At 36.1% G+C, this 22672-nt stretch overlaps 1 non-coding gene across 1 annotated transcript; it reads left to right on the top strand.

Moving 5' to 3' along the window:
- The first annotated feature begins 19036 nt into the window (after window positions 1-19036).
- LOC134648554 (U6 spliceosomal RNA) lies at window positions 19037-19140 on the top strand. The gene has a single exon (XR_010096906.1). It is a non-coding gene; the product is annotated as a U6 spliceosomal RNA (small nuclear RNA).
- Window positions 19141-22672: the final 3532 nt, after the last annotated feature.

A 22672-nucleotide genomic window follows, 5' to 3' on the forward strand; every position in this document is an offset into this window, starting at 1 on the left:
GTTAACAATAAATTTAATTGCAAAATCTCTAAAGGAGTCAAAGTAGTGTAGTTAAAGCTCAGGTGCACGATCACAGCTAAGTGAGACGTCCACTGGGGCGCACGCGCCGCGATCCGCCGCTAACTATGTAGATCTTTCCCACGATTTATGCTCAACCTTCGATTTTTTTCTAATAGGTACCTACAGACCTCCGACAATGTGAGAAATGGAATAGGAAAATCAAGTAGAATCGACTTACTCGTAAAATTTTATTTATATCTATCGGTTAGAATAATAATTTTATACTACTGCTTGTCTAACTATAGGTAAATTATGTGTATTTAGAATTACCTTCGTAATAATTTCAGTGGGTAAATTCAATTCTTGTAATTACATATAATTAAAATACTTTTTTTCTGGGAGCCCTCTTATAAACTCGGATTCACTGGCTTTTATGAAAAAAATATGTAAGTATTTCGTACGGGTTTTAAAGTATTTTAGCGGTGAGATATGCAATACAGGACTGTTGCTTAATTTAAGGAATTTAACTTTATGACCCATTTCAATTAAAACCATTGGTTCGACGCTTCAACGTGAATGTGAAGCCAGATTACTAGACACACATGTTTAAAATACTCTTTTGGACTGAATTAAACCAAGAAAAATTTAAATTGTACCTTTCTACCTCAATTCTAGTAAAACCAATTTTTTTTAAATATGTATACTTCTGAAATGACTTTTGATTTATACTAACTTATCAGCTAAGTATTAGAGATCATTAAGATGCCTCATAATTATTTGTGGTCATTGAGAATAGAATCGTTATGTTCATTGCGTAATTTTCGCGATGTTGTATCGATAAAGTTAAACGTGACTTAGCCAACTCCGCTCTGTTACTTAACGGCCACCAATTCGGCATTAATACAAAAGACGTTACTGATAATCTTAAAGTCATTTGTATCATTAATTTTAAAATATGCATCAGTGAAAATTAACATATAATGAATTGCCTTTGTGTGAACTTGCGCAATCACATTCGTTATTTAAGGTATAATAGTTCCGAATAACCTTAAATACTATTCTTTCAAGGGTAGTTAAGTTGTCATACTTTTAATAGCTTTTAATAAGAGTAATAAGTATAACATATCTGCCCACACTCCCGGCAATCCAGTAGGTAATAATGGATTTGTTATCGCATAGTTTTTGGTATATCTTACAATTCTTATATTAATCCTACCTACGTACAGCGTGCTGCAAAAGTGCATGGACACATTATTAATGGAATTTATTTATAAAGTGGTCGTGCACTTTTGTAGCTCGGTGTACCTACCTACGTACGTAATCATTACCTAGTACGTGTAGCTTGTCCCTCAGGTCCCTTTTATAATCGAATAATACCTACTCATAATTAATTTACTCATCAATCATTACTTTGTCATAACTAAGCTAAAAAAAAAGTACTTTATGAACTAATGTGTCTTCGACCATGCCAAGACCAAACATCAGGAAGAATGGAACAGTCTGACGGGTCTAAAGCATGCAAAGCTCTTCATGCAAGGAGTAGACTCCGGCTGGAGCAAAAAGCTTTGGAAACTTAGCAAAAGACAACTCCAAATCATAACGGGGGTGTTCACTGGCCATTACGGGGTCAAGGGAATTCTGACCAAGATGGGACATTCTGACAACACCGATTGTCGTATGTGTGGCGAAGAGGAAGAGACAGTGAAACACTTAATGTGTGAATGTCACGCCCTAGCCAGACAAAGAATGAAGGACTTTGGAGCAGGATATCTGGAACCAAAGGACTTTAAAACGCTACCCATGAGCTCCATCATCCGACACATGGATATGGTGGGAAAAGCTCCTGAGTAGCTGACGGATCTTCTCCAGGGGGTAATTGCACAAAAGATCCCTATGGGTCGAAGTGTATCCGTAAGGGCCCCCGAAAATAATAAGATAAGATAAGATAATGTGTCTTCGATGAACTGTTTACCTGTAACCAATCCTGTAAGCAGTGTTCTCTTGTTTCGTTCCGGCTACGGGCCATCGCCGCACGTAACCGTCCTGCGGTCGGGGCGCACCCGCCGGTTCCCGACACCCTATACTAATTAGATAAGCACGTGTCAGGTTCGCGGCCTACTACATGCACTGCTTTCTCTCGGCGACATGTGAGTATCCTGCACAAACTTGGCGATGTTCTCTCATACTCGTAGGCACATAACTTTTGCGTTTTGTCTATAAAGCTGCTAAGTTTCTTATTAATAGGTAGTATTTTATAATAGTCAACATGCGAAAACCTGCCCGCATTAAAATTATCATTAATAGTGCTTCGTTTAAAACTTCTTCTTTACTATGTTCTTCAAACGTTGAGTACCTTAGCATTAAATACAGCCGAGTATTGGCAATTTAATCTAGGTAAGCTGTAATATTGTTTTACTTAAATATGTCATCAAGAGATTTTATCTTTTCGTTCAACTTTTTAAAGAAATAAATGTTAACTAGACTCAGACGAAACAAACGTAACAATTGACATTCTAGAACATATCAGTAGTACCTACTACTGATAGAAATGAAGAACAAAAGTAGATCCACTCTTTGCCAGCGGTATACCTATACCGCTGGCAAAGAGTGGATCTACTTTTGTTCTTCATTTGTGCAGAATAAGTTCCTACTTCAATTGTTTACGAACTATGAAATTGCAAATTTAATTCTAAACCATCGTCACCCGTAGCTAATGTAATTGTTGTTTAACTATCCGTTATAGTGTTTGCTTTCTTTATTGCCGATAATGACACGCAGCGTGGACGATTTCTCACCGGCGCGGCGTCGCAGGCTCGGGCGCACGCAGGCTAATGGCGACTGATCTCGATGTACGGCTCGATAAACATCGCGGCCTCGCACTTAATGCTTTCTGACCGACACAAAAATCATCCCTCTATCATTTTAATGGTGACTCTCTTATCTACTCGCTTTGTGAAAGCTTATATTTCTTACGGTTGCGATTGTACTTTAATCTGGTCTCAACAAATAACGACGCAGACTGTTGCAGTTGCAAGTTGCAACTCATCATTAAGGTGTTATAAAAGTAATATGTAAATAATTTATTTATCTTAGCTTCAATACGAGTGACCACACGTAAAATTGTAAATTCCCATGGTACTTTATTCGTCTAAGGCCTAGACACTGTCTATAGGTAACACAAATATAGATGTCGATCAGTGCAGCACTGACTGAATTCCTTAAGCAACTAGCAATAATAGCTCACGCCGCGGCCACCGAGTATAACGAGGGCGAACATTTTTGAATAACTAACAAATATTCTAATATCGAATGAAGCCATCAACAGACTAACGAACGCAAAGGCTGTCAAGCAATTGTTATAGCATTCCGTGAACGGCACTGTACTTGGCTGTTATGCTGTTATACATATCAAAATTGGACTAAATCGGTATAGTATGGCTAGTTCTAATTATGAAGGAATGAAAATAGACCGTGATGCACATTCTGATTGTAATAACAGATAATTTGATTTGGATTTGTTATTGATATGATCTGTCACTGTCAAAAATGACGTTTCTCCTTGAAAAAATTACACTTTTGACTCTGACAAATCATATCCATAACAAATCCGGATCAAATTAATTACCTGTTATTACAATTAGACTATGCATCCATCTCATTTCCCTAACAAATTTCAAAAGTATAGCCCCATCCGAAAGAAAACATGAACCTAGGCATTTGTGTAGCTTATGTAAGTAAGAAAAACAATAAGAGCAGATTTTTTTCAAAATGCCACGTTTGGCCCAAATTTTGACTAATTACGCTGTACGGGCACGCGCAGTATGGGCGACGTAGGAAACATCGCTACGGTCTCCATTAAATGAAGACGAAATGTACACGTCCTTTTCAAACTATACATAGTTTCTGCAGTGTTTAGGCGTCTATGAAGCTCGATCATATTGTGTCTGTTAAATTTCGTCACTCAGGACAATTTTGAATTGGGGTTTTAGAAGCATGTGTACTTACCATTTCCATTTAAAAAAAGTGGTTTGAGGCGAAGCCGAAAATTATTAATAAAGACGCTACGAGTATTTTTTGACTCAGTTAAACAACGTTGTGTACAATATTTTTTCTACGGCTAAGCTTTTACCTACTTTGAAATAAAATTGTAAATTTAACAAATATTTTTCATGTCATCTAGTGGACTTCTACCTACGGACGGGAAAAGAATGAATGAAATTAGAAAAAAACAAGTCTATGGTTCACTTATTTGTCAGAGATGACATTTAAAATAAGGTTGGCAACATTGTATTTCATACAATATTTTTAAAGTGGTCATTACACGAAGTATCGAAAAAGTGCACAAAAAGATACTGCGTGTATGCACAAATGCTTTTTTCAGGAATAGACTAAAGACTTGTCTTGACAACTATAAGGTAGGTTTTAAAGATGTGTGCACGACCCTTTAAATGACAAATAAAAGTACGGGAGTAGAAAAAATGCATTAAGGGGCTCCCTCACGCCAATGACTTTCGATCTCCCTTAGTTTTCTAATGTTTTTTGTAGCTTAACAGCCACGGCTTTAAGCAATATAGTATCCCATGTTTACTTCAAAGTTCATTGTCTTCGAGATATTTGGCATCAAAGTTGAACAATTTAAGGTCATACAACTGGTTTTCTCGCCATAACTTTTGTGTTAATTATATTAAAATTAAAATGCTTGACACGTTTTTCGAGCCATCAAAGACGAACCCAAATATATAGATTTCGTATATGTAAGATCCTTTACAGCAATCTAGTTTTACGAAAAAAGTGGTTTTTTTTTACAATGTTTAAAAAAACATAAACAATAAGTACTTATTCATTTCTTTAAAAATCCGGTCGATAAAAATGGAATAAAAGATTGAAGAACCGATAGCCGTTTGTCTTATAATTCTATCTGTAGTGCAAAAGTAGGAGATACGATTCAAAAATTGTCAAAAATTGATGAAAACGTCGGGTAGCCCCTTAATATTAAAATACAAACAAGTAATTCCACCGATGTGAGGGACTTGAAGCTTCGTAGAAAGATAAGTACAATGTTAAAAAAAAAGAAAATAAATTCAGCGTTACGTTATGAAAATGTATCCTCTAATGCCCACTTGCACCATCCCACTAACCCGGGGTTAAACGGTTAAACCGTTAGCCCAGTGTCAAATTGTACTGGTAACCATGGTAACTCCAGGTTTAACCGGTTAACCCTGGGTTAGTGGAATGGTGCAAGTGGGCCTAAGGGGTTAAAAAGGATTGAAAGTTTGCAACGGAAACAAATTCAGTAAGGGACCTAGAACTTCGTAGAAAGACACGTTATTACTATTAGAAAACAAGAAAAGTTAATTCTGCGTGTTTGAAAGTTCTTTCCGTTTTGGGGTTAAAAAAGGTGTATAATGAAACTTCGTAGACGTAGACCTTGGGACTGACAATTATCACGTGTTGTCAAATTATTAACCCAACTGCTATATTTCGCTGGACAATATACATCTGGGGTCCCTTTGTTTCCCATAAAGTTTTAAGTCATAATGTATTGTTTTTCATATTATCATCATTAGTCATCAAACTGAAACCGTTAACTTTTCAGGATTTTCGTAAGGTTATCCTATAGACAGGCTAGGTTAGGTTAGGTTTGGTTTATGGCAATCCTGAAAAGTGATGAACCAAATGAATTATGACTAACGAAAATGCGGGCAAACAATACATTATGATTTATACTTCACCCCATATAACTTTATTAGAGATGTAGTGTGTCTTAAAAAAAACTAGCTTTAAAGTATTTTAAAATATCCAGTTTTACTAAGCTTACCGTATGGTAAGCACTATTAAATACAAGGTGGACTAATTTAGTAAATACTTGCTTGAAAGTTTGTCGTTTAAATTCATGACGTCGTATAAAAGTGTTACAGTGTTACGAGGTGGCTAGGAGCCCTAATTCAGTGTATTTTATGTAACTTGTCATGACAATAATTGTATAGCTATTTATTATTGAATCTGACCCAGGGAACTAGTTATAATGCTTCAGTGTTTAGTATTATCTAGTAGGTATATCTACACTACTTAGTAATTAAAAAAACGGAAATTTCTTAATTACCTATATCACGGTTTAGTCAAGATGTTGAATAGCAAAGTGGAATACAACGCAGGCTCGGCGTATGCCATAAGTCCTTCAGGTCCTCACTCGCGGACATTGTTCGACGGAAAGTATGTGCTCGTTGGTTTGCGGCATGCACTTTATAAAATTTGTCTTAACCATTTTATTTGCCATAACCGTTACGCCTCATAACTATTTTATTTTATTACTTATTAATCATGAATTTATTACTAAAATTATTTTGTAGTGTAGGTAGGTACTATTAAACACCAATTCATAAATACATATGATCTAAAGAAAGATTTACTGTTGCTTTATTAAATAGCTATCTATATCTACTTAAGTAAGACGTTACATTGTTGGTAGCTTACGTCCTGTATTGTTAAAGTCATAGTTAGACAGGCAAGCCGAGTGACATAATACGTAGCGTAGGTAGGAATAACCATTTAAGATGAACTAACAAAATTCGATACGAAATTGTATTTCAGTCATAAATCGTGGTCATAAATATTGTCTTCGTAGCAGATGTATTACCTACTCATGTTCGTTTTACTTGAGATAATAAAGATAAGACTTTTTATGTTTTCGGAGAGAACACGTGCCACCCGTGATTTAACGATTTTTTACAGCTTAATATTGATCAGTTATACAATGTATGTTATCTGTGAGTCCTGTAATGGGCTAGTGTTATCTTCCGGTCAGCGACACTGAAATTAATAGACTACAAATCACCGGTGGACTCAGTAAATCACAGTGTTTATGAGTCATTCAAGTCTCCGGTGTGAGGCCGAGCGACCTCCGCACTGATTTGCAATCTCGATTCCTCGATGCAGTGCTTCGATATACATCATTTTAATATGGCCATACTTAGTTAGGAATAAATTTGATTCTCTATTTTATGTGCCGGGTTATTTGATTGTGTCAAGACATTTGATGCGCTACAAAAGCTTTTAGATTTGTTATAAAAATCCATATGTACCTAATTGTTTCAACAGTATTTTCTCTCAATAGATAGTTGATATAAAAAATACAAATATGTAATGGATGCGCGCATTGAGGGTTGTAAATAATTGCATTCTATAGTAACCACTCTTTCACTTCTTTTTCTGTTTAGGTACTATATTAAGCTATAAGTAGTTTGAAAGAAAACGAGATCATGCATTGGATTGTATTTGCAAAAGCTTTCATAAAAGCAATGCCATTAAGTGGCTGCTGTATCTGTCTACGGCCGCGTAGGCCTTTGTTGATGTGAATACAAGCCCTTTTGTAGAAAGTGTTCTATGTGCGTCGACGCAAAGCTTCCAGTTTTCAGAGCGAGCACGCACGCGATGACTGGCTTCATGAATATTTAGATGAGCAGCGCTTCATTAGCGCAGTCACTTGTTCGTCGAAGGAAGCGGGCGTGTCGGGATTGTGTTCTCCCTGTAAGCCTGTGCGTCGTTGTCGGAGCACCTCTCAGTGCACCATGGGTTCATTGAACCAAACGTGATTTATTTATATCCACATAATCTTTATTATTTATTCATATTTTTCAATTGAATTGTTAAATTGTAAGTCGCTTATCAATGATAGGTAATTAAGAGTCATATATTCAAATCATCTTAACTGCTTGAGACGATTTAATAAAGAACAAGATAACCATTTGAAATCGTAATCCTTATATATGTCGCAGGGAAATGATCAAAACAGAGATTTGAACAAATCTCTAAGGGATATGATCAAATCACGCAGGATGTTAAAATGGCGAATCCATATCATCATTTCCCTAGAAAAAATCAGTCATTTGACCAAATCACTGACTCTGTTTAGTGAAAAGACAAAATCGGCCAATAAACGCGAAACGCTTTTTCATTTCACTAGATTTGTTTAGGAATTTGACAAAATCCCTAACCACGACAGTAAGTTGACGAAACGAACTTAAAAAGTCAACCAGTTTTATCATTTCGCTAAACAGGTTTAGTGAAATGATAAAGTCTCAACTGGAAGATGGTATATGGTGATTTGATTAAATCTCTGAACGGTTTAGTGAAATGACGAAAGCAAGTACAGAATACAACAGTTTACTCCACAGTTAAGCGATTTGATCAAATCTCTGACTAGATTAAGTGAAATTTTTTGAAAATATCGGCTGTAAAAATGAAAGAGACTTCTCTGCACAAATTTAAAGAGTTGCTAATCAAATCAAGCGTGTTGGTGGACGTCGCTAAGGTAGACAGAGGTCCATTAGATGGAAGTAATGTACCGGGGATTGTTTTAAATAGGTATTAAAAATTATCTGTACCAAATCGGTACATCTGTCGGCATCATAATTTCAAAAAAAATCACTTAATCTAGTCAGAGATTTGATCAAATCGCTTAAGGTGACGGTAGAGGTGGGTAAATTTTCAGATTCTGTCAATTTACCCCATTTCACACACAAGCGCACTTCACGCACACTACCTCACTTTACTGGGACAGGTCACTGACCCATCAAGTTTTTTTTAAGATAGCGTTTTGAGTTTAGTGGCCTCCTTTTAGGAAAAGCGTTCCATTGAAAGAAGAAAGAGAAACAATACATTTAATCTTGCTTTCCTTGTCTGTTCATGTCACACGTGACGTATTTAAATTCTAATAATTCATTTGGTTGTTGACAATTTTCTACATTATGGCTTTGTCGAGATACGCGTTTTCTAAAGTTAAACCGAATAAAACCAGATGTCATTAAGTCAGATGTAAAATTTTATTTACTACTCTATACGACTTTTCATGAGGCTCAAAATCAATTAAATGAGAATTTAAATAAATAAAGTTCCGGCAGGGTGCAAAATTTAATTAAGGCGGACAAAATAAAATTTGAAAATATATGGAAACAGTGTTGGCTAATGTACCCCTAATATCTTTACCGATTTACTTTTATGTGGTATATTCGCCTTTTGTTTCACTATTAAATTAATACAATTAAAATAAAAAATATTATACCGGTATTCCACCGGTATTATTTCAGTGCTGAAGCGATTATCTTCGATCGTAGCCTTGATAATGTAGGTGTTGATAGTTACTTACGGCGGTAGGAGCGGCAATGAACCCCGTGCAGAGTAGAACGTGAGGTGCGTTGGGATAAGTGCATATATCTACTTATAATTCTTTGGCTGGTTGGTAACCCTCTATATTTTATTTTTTGTTTTACTGTTATTAGGTTAAGGGAGTTTTAGGGAGTGAAAAAAAAATGATTTTCGTTTTATGCGCTCGCGTGCTTGCCGATGGATTATAATTAGACAAAAGAACTTGTTTTCCACGCATCGAATGTAGATCCCTATGACACTTCCTCCAAGTCTTCTCCAATAATGTTTATACCGTATTTTAATTACCTACCTTAAATGTTACATTTCTAAATATTTTTTTGTGCTATACATACTTCAAAAAAATCGCTGGAGGCCTAGCGGTAAGAGCGTGCGAATTGCAATTCCGGCTCGTACCAATGAGTTTTTCGGAACTTATGTACGAAATATCATTTGATATTTACCAGTCGCTTTTCGGTGAAGGAAAACATCGTGAGAAAACCGGACTAATCCCAATAAGAGCCTATTTTACCCCCTATGGGTTGGAAGGTCAGATGGCAGTCGCTTTCATAAAAATTAGTGCCCACGCCAATTTATGGGATTAATTGCCAAGCGGACCCCAAGCTCCCATGAGCCGTGTCAAAATGCCGGGACAACGCGAGGAAGATGATGATGATGTGACACATACTTCCAAAAAAATCTACAAATATTTTACGTGACAACTGCTTATAAGTAAATATTATGTAGGTACACTTATAAAGTATAAAGTAGAAAATATCTTATAGGTACATAATATAAAAACCGATCATGTACGAGTAGGATTCACTATGGGTTCCACAGTTACACATTTTTATTGCATATTTTTTGTTTAAGACCAACTCACCTATTATAGGACATAGGTCTTCCATTAATCTTTTGGCGTTGAACTATTTTTTGTATATGTATTTATGTAATACAATTCTGAGTTAGGTTATGGTACATTTTTGCTCACCTACTTATAATTATGTATTATATCTGATATGTCACATGATACCAAAAATCGCCGCAAAGTTAAAAGTTCATTTATTTACGTTACTCATCTTCGGATCACCGACTTACTACTTCCTTACTTGACATATGTGTACGAAATTTCAATTGAACTAGTCCAGTAGTTACGGTGAAAATTGGCTTTAACAAAATGGCAGACACACGAGTGATCTTATAAGGGAGATTATTTTCCTTGAGTGAATGGTATGCATTTACCCCAATGCACCTCACGTTCCACGCGGCGCGGCGTAATCTGGCCCCTATTTCACCACGGTGACAGGTACGACAAAAACATCACTGTTATTGACGCCATAGGCATCCATGGACTACAGTTACCGCTAACACTGATTTAAACTTTCACGATTTTTACACATTATTAAATTGTACAACGGAACCGCAAAACGTTCAAGCGGATAAACAAGACCAAGTGCGGGTAGTTCGAAAAACTCGCGCGGTTAGAAGATGCTGATGTCAACTTAAGCCAGTCTTCTCCGAGACCACGGGGACAACGCCGTCCTCGAAACGTCGGACGTAAATCTTAAAACTTAGATACGCGATTAAGTCCCGTTGTACAATTTAATAATACAGTCACCGCTTACCATCGGGCGGGCCGTATTCGTGTTTGCCACCGTCATTGTACCTATTATTAAAAAAAAACTTTATTATATCGGATAAAACAGACATTTCTCTCGCGAAAAAATCTTGTGACAATTGTCACAAGATTTTTCAAAGAATTTTCGGTAAGTCTTGACAGGAAATGAGTTCTGTGTCGCAATTTCGATACAGTTGCCGTGTTTCTTGTGACAATTGTCATTAGCTTCGCAAAATAAGAATTTTTTAGTGGCAATATAATGGAGTTTATTTATTTATTAAAATGTTGGTGGCAAACAAGCACATCGCCCGTCCGATGGTAAGCGGTTACCGTAGCCTATGGAGGCCTGTGACGTCAGCAACAGTGATGTCGACAACTGTCGCACCTGTCACCGTGGTCGTGGTGAAATAGGGGCCAGTAAGTACCTAATAATCGCAGTGGTCTTAAGTGTCACAGACCCTACTGGCGCTTAAGTCCTTTATGACAATTTCTGCCTATTTTAAATTGTTCAAAAAAAAAAGAAACCGAATAATTATATCGGACTACCGAATTTTCAAGAGAATCAGTTGAGAAATGTGATATGCAAAGGAGAAGAATTCGGACATACGAAAGCATTTTTGCCCAAGTTGAAACGGAGACCTTCGCCAACGCTCGGTCAATGATGGTTTAGGTACAGCTAGCTGCAGAGAAAAGGTACCACCCCTGCATACAATTATCTATCTGGTCGTACCTTTTCTCTGCAGCTGACTGTACACCTATAAAAATGGTTGTCCCTGCTGTAATTTTATACCGGTACCGTACTTTGTATTTCAACCGGTATAGTTTTACCTTCAAAACGAACCGGTATTGATAAATAATAACGGTACCATACCGCTTATACCGTAAAGAAAGCATGATGCAGTCTCTGCTTTGCACAATTATTGTGTGGACAAAATTCTTATAATCACCGAAACATACATACCTACGCACATAATGTCATTGAAATAAAACATTGTTATTTTATAGTAAATTTATATAATACTCGATATATACACATAACAATAACCAGACCGCAGCGGTATTAGCCTGTAAGCTTCATCTCTTGTCTCCAAATCCGCAAAAACTAGTTAGTACTAAATGCTGGTCTTGCTGTTATTTTATTCTTGAAGATTATGGCTTGTTTCTTGATTATTGAGAACAGCACGTAATCGCACACATATAGACGGAACGAACGGCAACAAAGTAGGTGTAGACACTAAGACTTTCAGGTATTAAACGAATTACGATTCGTATTAATAGGTAAGTAATATTTAAATGAATATATAATATTCTCTAACATAAATACAAGATTACAATTGACATCAAATGTCATTGACGTACAGAAGTCATATACTTTTTTTTAATGACGCAAAATTGATACCAGCATAATGAAAATCAATCCCAATCAGTAAAACGAGTCTTTAAACTTTTTTCATTTTAAGCGGGTTTTGAAGGAACAAGTTACTTAAATTCAATTGTAATCGTATTGTTTTAGGATAGTTTACTGCTGTTTTCGATCGTTACGACCTGTAAATAACAACAAATCAAATTTTAAATAAATTTATTTACCCTATTTTTTGAAATACAATTTATCTACTGGTATACATTTTCGTATGCGTATATGATGAAATGTCTAAATAATGTCAAAAACGAGCTACAACGACGTACACGTCTGCTTCGATCCAAGGCCAGCGGCCATCTGACTCGAAGAAGAATTTTGAGTGATGTCGTCAATGTATGGAAATTGTACGAAAGTTTACATTTGGGATTGAATTTCTGTGTTGTATTTGTGAGTAAAAATATAAGTAGGTAATAATTTGCTAGTTTAGTTATCTAGCTTTCAAAATCACACAACAACTCAATTACCGTTAAAGGCAAAACTGTAATGCGTGTTGCTCAAACGGAACTCCATATTTTGATTTTTGGATACTTTTAGTGTCGATTTGTAGAGAATTACAGCAAATAAAAAATATTATGCCGTGAAGAGCCGGTACACGGCTTCTTCGTGAACAAATTTACGTATAATTTAATGCAGTTATTAAACATTTCTTGAACAAATTGATTGCACAAAGTGAGCTCTAAATCGGAAACGTCATATACCGTCCCCTTAACTGTGGAGTAAACTGTTGTATTCTGTACTTGCTTTCGTCATTTCACTAAACCGTTCAGAGATTTAATCAAATCACCATATACCATCTTCCAGTTGAGACTTTATCATTTCACTAAACCTGTTTAGCGAAATGATAAAACTAGTTGACTTTTTAAGGATTTTGTCAAATTCCTAAACAAATCTAGTGAAATGAAAAAGCGTTTCGCGTTTATTGGCCGATTTTGTCTTTTCACTAAACAGAGTCAGTGATTTGGTCAAATGACTGATTTTTTCTAGGGAAATGATGATATGGATTCGCCATTTTAACATCCTGCGTGATTTGATCATATCCCTTAGAGATTTGTTAAAATCTCTGTTTTGATCATTTCCCTGCGACATATACGTTGTGAACCGGCTTGTTGCTTTTACCATTTTCAGCGCTAAACTTAACATGCAGCTAACTGCTTCAATTTTTTGTGAAAACTGGCGAATTAATTGTCGTATCAAAGTTTGCAATTCACGGTCCTATAAAAGTTAAGGTGCTGTCAATGCGTCAAAAACACTAGAGTGAAGCCCCAGTAGTTATTAGCTATTGTTGAAGGGTCCTGTGAACTTTCACCTTATTAATATTCAACGTTTCCCCTGTTACCTATTTAACCTCTCGCGAATCAACGCCATTGTTCCGACTCCGAAATGAAAGTTCTTTATATGCATATTAGATCTTCGATTCGACAGATTATCACGTAAACATAATGGGTATGTTAAGCATGAAAGCACCGACATTATTAAATTTAAATAAATATTTTAAAGTAGGTGTTATATTATAGATAACTACTTTAAAATATTTTCATCAGTTTCATCACACTTGCTCAAAAAAGATCTTATTTCATGCAGGTGTACTAAAGCAAAGGCCTATATTGCTCCCGCGAGAGTTATGGTTTGTGAAAATAAAGCGATAACTCCCTAGGGAGTTATAACTTTCTTTTTTAATTATGTCACTAATTCATACGAACCAAAGAGGTTATAAGTAAAATGGGTACTTTGTTTAACTCAAGGTATAATGGAGTTTTACTTTTAAAATACTGACGATTATAATTTAATATTTTTGTTTATGTTTAAAAATATTTAATTTGATTAATTTAATAACCGTTTAAAATATTTTTACACAAAATTTTCAATCGTGGCTGAATGCCGAAGGTCCGCTTGCCATCGATGCCTAACCTGTCAAGAAATGACAATAAATAAATAAATAAAATAAATAAAAATGATTTATTTCAAGCTTTCGCTCATATCACGCTTACATAATATTTACATTATTAAATTTATATTACAATATGGCGGATGAATGTTTGAAATGTCACCGTATTTAATAATTATTTTGCAAATTTAGTTTTTTCTTCGCAAGTGTGATGAAAAACATTGTGTGAAACTCCGGGGGTAAGAATATTGTAAACTCGAGTCTTTAATTCCCTTAAGCCTGCGGCTATCGGGAATTATAGACCACGTCTACAAAATCTCGCTTACCCCACGTTGCACAATGTAGGTGCTATTACCTAATACCTACCTATTAAGATAGTTAAAAAATATATTGAATTTTTTTTTTGGCATTTTCGCTATCTACTTGAAAACACGGGAAATCCAATTCCCAAGCATTTTTTTAGGAGATCATCTTTGTACACGGTTATCCAGAAAATTATTAAATATATTGTAATAAGTAGATATTAATATCTTTCGAGTTTTGGTGGAATTATCAGGTACTTGAAATGGTATAGAAAAATCCCGATTCGCTGTTTGTGTTCCCAATAATATTTGAGGAGTTTTGTTGGTTCGTTGTGGATTATATCACCAGATCTCAGTTCTGGCAAGAAAATGTTTTTCGATTTTCAGGATGACTTTCTTTTTTTTGAAGTTATTTGAAACAGAACGTAAGGACCATTATTATACTTTTTCAAAATACGAGTACTTTCGGGTTACCTATTTAGTAAAGTTAATTGAATATTTATTTTTCATGTTTTGTGACCGTTGACATTGGAACAAATCCCAAATGTTTTTTAGTATAGAATATTATTAAGCGCTATACTTGGTCAAGCATAACTTGTCAGTAGAAAAAAGCGGCAAATTTTAAAAATGTAGGCGCGAAGATTTGCTTGACCAGCTATAAGTAGGTACCTGACGATCTAAGTAGGTATTAAGACCAGATTGTAAAAAAAACACGTAAGAAATGTGTATACGATACTGCAACAAACTAATTATGTATTACGTTAACACTTACAAAATTTGTTCTCAAATGAGCGAAGTAAGGCGCGTGCGCTGTTGAACATGATGAGTTCTTGACGTTGGCTTATTACAATTGTGAAAGTAAGATATTTAAGCGGTTGAGCTCTGTACCGTTGACAGGGACAAGGCGCTGGGACGGCCGGCGTGGGCGCGCGGCTCCCGTACCGCCCCGACAATACGCTGCGCCCGCGCCGCGCCGCCGCCGCCGCGAAAACTACAAACCCATTGTGCTGTACCGTACTGAGCCTCTGAGCCTTCATTAAAACTTGACTTACCTACTTCGTGCCGCGTATTAAAAGTATCTAGTTTATGCTGGGGCAGCATAGGTACCTATCGCCTCAAAATCGAGTATTGAATAGGTAATCCTTACCAAAAAAACCGGCCAAGTGCGAGGACTCGCGTTCCAAGGGTTCCGTACATTAAGTCCGACTCACGCTTGACTGAACATTTCTAATAGGTTTTATTGTCATCTAAGTAAAGAACTATTTTGTGTATTGTTTTCAAAATTGTAGACCCAGTATAGTTTCGGAGATAAAGGGAGGGGTGGGGAATGGTCGGACATACAGATAGACAGACGCACGAGTGATAAGGGTTCCGTTTTTTCCTTTTGAGGTACGGAACCCTAAAAATCGCCCAAATTTTAATATTTTGGCTAAGGGAGCATTCCAGACAGAGAACAGTCATATACGAAGAACCAAAATAAGAAATAAAAGATTGAGGATGTTCGTCAGACACAAGATCATAAAACGAGCCCTAAAATGTTAAACGACTGCTCAAAATTGGTGGTAAGAAGAAATTACAAAATAAAAGGACGAGATTACGGTACTTTGAATGAATTTTCGAGAGAGTCCGTCTTAACCTATATTTCACTTTATGGGTGAACGATTTTTACAACCTACTGCCGGACAATCGAAGTGGCGACGACTCTGTAGAAAGTTTCTGTTAATGATTACGTTAAAGCAATAATCTTTACTACGATTATTTTATACTTGAATAATCACTTGCCTGTAGGGATTTTTATTAGGAAGAAAGAAAGTATGTATCAATAAGTACAATTTAAACAACTCTCTTAAACTTGGATTCGTGCATTTGCTTTTATGGAGTCATAAGCATATGGGTAATCTTTTCGTTTCTTGTTTTGTTACGGTGGAAGTATTTACGCACGCTTGTCACACGGCTGGTTGGAGTAAAGTGGATTTCAGAAGTAACAAATCGGAGCTGGTCGGTGACAAAGGCAAACGCGGCCGTTGCGTCGCAGGCGGCGCGGCAGGCGTGAAGCGGGTTTTCCACCGCGAGCGGAGCGGTCTCATTAAGGACTTAGTTTAACTCGCAAGACTAAACTACGTACTTGTGTTTCCACCAACAAATAGTCGAGCGGAAATGACAAAATGAGCAAAAAGAGTTGAAATGAGCTCGCTCAGCTCGTGAGAGCGGAGCGGTGTCATTACGGAGTCCGGTCAACTCGCAATGGTAAATTACATAGGCGCGTTTCCACAGGGAAAGAGGTGAGCGGAGCGAGTCAACTAGTTAAAATGAGCCCGCTGCGTCAAGGTCCGGCCGACTAGTTTGAAAAGGACTCGTTGCTGTCTCCGCCCCTCCCTGCCCGCCGCCGCCGGCACCGAGCGCGCTTTCATATTGCTGTGATTGACTGACGAGTCGTGTTTTTTGGCAATGGAGCGATTTATTGAAGCTGTTCGACAATACCCATGTTTATGGGACATAGCAAGTAAAGAATACCGAAACATAGATATAAAGAAAGCTGCATGGAAATCTATAGTTGAAGCTTTGAATTCGGAAGAAATAAAAGAGTAGTCTTTTCAATCAGATGTATTAATTTCAAACACAAGAATCTTGGAAAGCTATTCTACCAGTATTATTAAAATAATCGCTATCACTTGATTCCGTATAGCTCGACATCATGTTCAAACACGACCACACGCAACCAGTTCAAAACTTCAACTGAACTCGCTCTCTGTGGAAATCGACTATTCATTTTCTATTTCTCATTTTCCGTTCAGCCCTCTCCGCTCATTCCTCTTTTTCATTTCTCTTTTGCGGTGGGAATCAAATAACTAAACTCTTTGTTGGTGGAAACGCAAACCTATTTTTTAACAACGAAGTCCGCTCCGCTTAGCCATCTCTCGCTCATTACTCGTTCGCGGTGGAAAACCCGCTTGAGCGTCGCGCGTCCTCCGTCGCAGCCCGTATGACAACGCCCGCGATGACTGATTGTGTCCGTCCGTCGCTCCGCATTCGCTCTTTGTGCTCTCAAATAATCCGCCGCGTCGTGATCTGGAGTCTAACGGTGCAGGTCCGCCAGCCTATTGAGCTCACTCACAGTAATAGGTACAATTTTTCAAGCTTTCACATAAGTCTCTGCTAATACCTGTTATGTTAAGCCAAAAATCCATGATGTGATATATTGTAGTAATTGTGTTTGAGTAAATGAGCTTGATAACTTAACTAATTAGTCACAGAGTTGCTTACGAAGTTGAGACCTGTATTTGTATGAATAGGTAGCTCGCCGCTAACTAGGTATAGTATTAATGTACCTATTGGCCATTACAACCTGTTCCTAGTCGTAAGGGTAAATCATATTACGCAGACACACCTGAGACCTGTGAAATGAATCATAAGTGAAAATTTCCACTTTTAAATTTATTCTAAGCTTAATAGCATCGTTCGCAGACGTTTATGCTTATTAAAAATTAAAATTAGTATGGGTAGCACATCGTAACTGGTGAATTTCCAATATGACTTGGAACTCCGGTAGCCGTTTAAGAAGTGTAACACTCTTACGGTAGGTGTCGCTAGGGTTCCCTTGACCTATAATATGGTGGAAAGATTTGCTGGCTATGGATGAGGTCTTGGTGGCTCAGATGGCAGAGCGCTGGAGTATCGATCCAGAGGCCGTGAGTTCAAGTCTCACCCAAGACAGTAATTTTTCCACTTTTAAATTTATTCTAAGCTTAATAGCATCGTTCGCAGACGTTTCTGCTTATTAAACAACTGTACCGATATTCGGAACCTAAAGTAATATATTGAGAGTGGCAACACTGTAGTTAGTCGTATTGTCCTTTTCTAGCATATACGTCCATCTCTCTCCCACACCCCCACCACTTCAGGCAGTTGCGTTTGACAATTTTGACAGTTAGAAACAAACGCAAATTACCTCATTGGCTTGCTGTTTTTCCATTTGGAAGGTCGTGAAGCTAAACTGCTGGTGAGTTTTTGAATTTGTACCCCAGTTTAGCTGACTATATTGAAAAACAGTTTCTAACGGCTTTTGCCGTTCGAAATAAATATTTAAATTTAGTTGTCCGTTAAACTATCTAGCAAATAAAAATGATCCGGAATAGTGATGTGCAAGTGTTTTCAAAGGCTGCCTGCGCGCACCGTGGCTATGCCAATGAAAATACTAAAACACATGGTAGAAAACACATCGAGCTGGTAAAGCGTGCACGTGTCACCATTATAATTTAATTTTATTAAGTCTCTTCCGAGTCTTGTTAGTTTAAATCTTTGTGTGTGTATAATAACGGTTGAAATTATATAATACTTAAATGGTGATGTGTGGAGGTATACCCTTTCAAGTGATTTGTGTTTTCGAATACGAATGGATCGGATAGTTAATACGTGTTACGTAGAACCTACGTATTAAGGTAGAAGCTTATAGACGTGTAGGTTTTTTATCTGTCCAAGTATCTATCAGCAATTTATCTTTTTATCCCGTTCCGGGTTAATATAATATTGCAAAATTAATTTTTTGGTAATAAACTTGCTGATAAATAACGTGTACCCGAATAGGAGTCGACGATATTTCCGCTCTAAGGGACACAAGGTAACGAACAAACCTACATCGCAAACATTGCATTTATTTTTGTGGAAAGTGAGTACTTCGGCAGTACATAAACTTAAATCTGACTAGACATAGAGAGAGATTAGCATGGCTCTGCGCAAGAATGACATGCGAATTCGTGAAGTATTTCACTCTGTATCTATCAACTTATATCTCTCCAACTAGATCTTTGATTTATGTAGGTAGGTACCTACTTAAATATACCTATAACTTAGCAGGTACTTACAGCTTTAAAGGTTAAGGAAAAGAACTCTTGCATGTAGGTGCTATATGTGCTTGTGTTATTTTGAATTTGAATAACTTGATTATTAATTCTATACGTAACTACATACAAGAGGGTCAATTCTTAAGCCTACTTACCTACCTACATAAATAGTACACTTAAATTAAACGTTTCAAATAAAATCGGAAGCCTGTGACATGGAAGGGCATTAACGATACGGGAATCTTTAGATTGATTCATTGACGAAGACGCATGGTTTGGTTCATATTGTCAAATTGTAAACTCTGTAAATAAAACAACTATTGAAAGATATACAAACTATAATCAAAGCCTTTACATAGCAGCCTTTTCGATATTTTCTTCTGTTAACTTCCCGACACTTGACCGTTAGTTTCTTCATCCCCCCACAGATTAAAACCGTCGTAGCTTCACTTTTACCGTGTTGCCAGCGCAACCTCTATTTTTCGCCAATTAAAGTTACATTCAAAATAAACTAGTATGTTTTTACATTGATATAAAAATAATAATTATATTTAATTTTAGAAATGCTCACAGACGGCCTTCCTGTTAGCCGGAATGTCCCTATTCCGTTTCGGCCATTCACAACGATGTATGTCTCTATACTCTATGGTACCATGCAATCAAATATGTAATTGTGTGAAACAATATTATTCAAAACTGAATAACCATTTAAATATTGAAAATTTTCAAGTAATTTAATTATCCAATGGTTACTTCTATAGAAATCGATCGTAATAAAGTCCTCTTCTTCTATTCTCGATGGTCTGCTTCAATGGCGCTTGCTGCTCTTCTTTTAGAATACGTAACCTGTAATTATAGAATGAAAATTAAATTTAAATAATAATTCTGATTACTGAGCAGTATGTGGTATATTTCAGCAGACACATTCGTTGTCATTTAATCATTAATTTCCATATAGCACGGCATATTAAGCACAAACATTTATTTTTATTTAATCACTGATCACCGCATCACACGGCATATTTCAGCACAAACATTTATTTTTATTTAGTCACTGATCACCGCATTACACGGCATATTTCAGCACAAACATTTATTTTTATTTAGTCACTGATCACCGCATTACACGGCATATTTCAGCACAAACATTCATTTTTATTTTCTTACTGATCACCGCATTACACGGCATATTTCAGCACAAACATTCATTTTTATTTTCTTACTGATCACCGCATTATACACGGCATATTTCAGCACAAACATTAATTTTCATTTTATCACTGATCACCGCATTACACGGCATATTTCAGTATATCTCTTTAATTTAAACTAATGAATAATAATATATTGTATTATATATTTTAATGTATTAAATATCATAGCAAACACTGCATGTAACGCAAACTGCGCTTATTGTAATCTAATCATTCGTATAAGTACCCCTCCTTTTTTTTTTACTAACACTTTTCATTTCCATTAATGACATGAGTCAGCAAGGCAAAGCAACTGTTTTTTTTTGTTGTTGTAACATTCACTATGAATAGGACTTTGCTATTTGAAAAACATTTTTTTAATGAAAAGGAAAACATGAAAGAATGGTTATTAGTGGAATATATCACTTTTACTAAATTTTAAATGTACTTAATTGTCTTCATCTTCAGTCAGTTCAATATCGTTGTCATTACGATCGATAGTGTTATTAGCAATATCATCCTGGCCACCTGGTGATGAAAAGGTCATGTCTTTGAAGCATCCACTGGATAGAGTGGATAGATACTTTTGTTATTTTCGTTTAGCATGTTCATCAATGCTGATACATATTTCGATATAGATCATTTGCTAGAACAGAACAAGTTTTTGTTTTTTACAGTCTTCTAAATTTAGGACAGGACCTTCTTGAGGGCTAGCGTTACGTTAGTCATACCCAATTCATTTAAATTTAATGAAAAACAATCCCTGAACTCGTTAATAGGGATATTTCCTCTACTTAAAATAAATCATAAATTATTTCACACCGTGCGCGAAATAAAGCACCAGTTAATTATTAGAAAAACATAGATAGCGTTATTGTAAACACAATCTCTATTTAATAAATCGGATAGAAATGTAAAAAGTAGGTGAGTTGACCGTTGTTACGTCATTGTGTAATGTTTCATATACATTCCATATTAGCAAATCGTTTTTGACAACTCTAACAAATAAGCTGATTTGACTAGATAAAATGTAGCCTATTAAGTCTAACAAACCTTGTTGTTTTTCTCATGTTTAGTCTTCTCCCATATTTGGCATTTCTAATGTGACATACAAGTCTATTTAGGATCGCAAAACAGTGACAATTTGATAAATCAATGAATTTACCACACATTTATCAGGGTTATGATTTTGCATTGTTTTTATATTAATTGGTACCATTATAGCACGCACAAGAAGTCTTGTCTTTTTTTTTGTAAAACGTTTTGACTGATAAAGACATCACCAGGATCTGCTCAAAACCATCGTTAATATGATAAAATCCTGGCAAAATCATAAATTCTGAGAAACACATTTCAGGGTACATAAATTGTCCTGTTGTAAATTTAGAAATGTAACGTACTCGACGTAAGTATACAATAATTTTATCCAATTCTAATTTTTCAGAAAAATGTACCCGATTTGAGCTAGTCTTGTAAACTTTTACTTTAGGCATCTCTGTGACATTATGTCGAACTAGCAGATCCGTATTCAAATACTGTGCGGAAACAACATAATGTGCTTCTGTTTCCATTCTAACGAGATCTACCATTATATCGAAATAAACTCTGCCCATAGCTTATAATGTACCTAAAGCGATTCCTTTCAATATAAGAATATTTTTTGTACACATTTTTAGATTCAATTCTTCTATTGAACTTTGTTTTATTACGGAGCATTCACTACTTAAGTCAATAAATCCTTTTTAATTTTATCGTTAATGTAGACATTTTTTTTTATAAATATTACTTTGTATATTTTGAGCTGTACTACATACCTTTTTAATTACAAGCGTGCTAGGTACATTTAGCCGGGTACCTATGGCCTAATAACATATAATACCCTAGATATTTATATTTACCTAGTTATAAGTTTGTAAATTTCTATACCTATTTATTTAACCTGTCGAATCCCACGATATGACGTCACCATAAGCGTTCTGGCTCATATATGAGCCGTGGGAGCTGACAGATAATTACCATTATTAAATTATTTTCTTAGTATTATGGTATTGGCCGTTTTTGACTTGGAATCAAGTTTTCCGTCCGCCAACATTATTCGGACAAATGTCCTAGTTAAGTGCATTTGTGGAGATTTTAAGGCAATCAGGCGCGATATTTCTAGATTCGGAGCATTTAATTTTATGTTGAAGTCTTAAATGCCATGTGTACAGTATCTTGCAACGTCTGACTAATTTGGATTTATTGTAAAATTATTCCTCGAGAGATTTTTCTC

Source organism: Cydia amplana, chromosome 5 (genome assembly GCF_948474715.1).
Source record: "Cydia amplana chromosome 5, ilCydAmpl1.1, whole genome shotgun sequence".
NCBI classification, from domain to species: Eukaryota; Metazoa; Arthropoda; class Insecta; order Lepidoptera; family Tortricidae; genus Cydia; species Cydia amplana.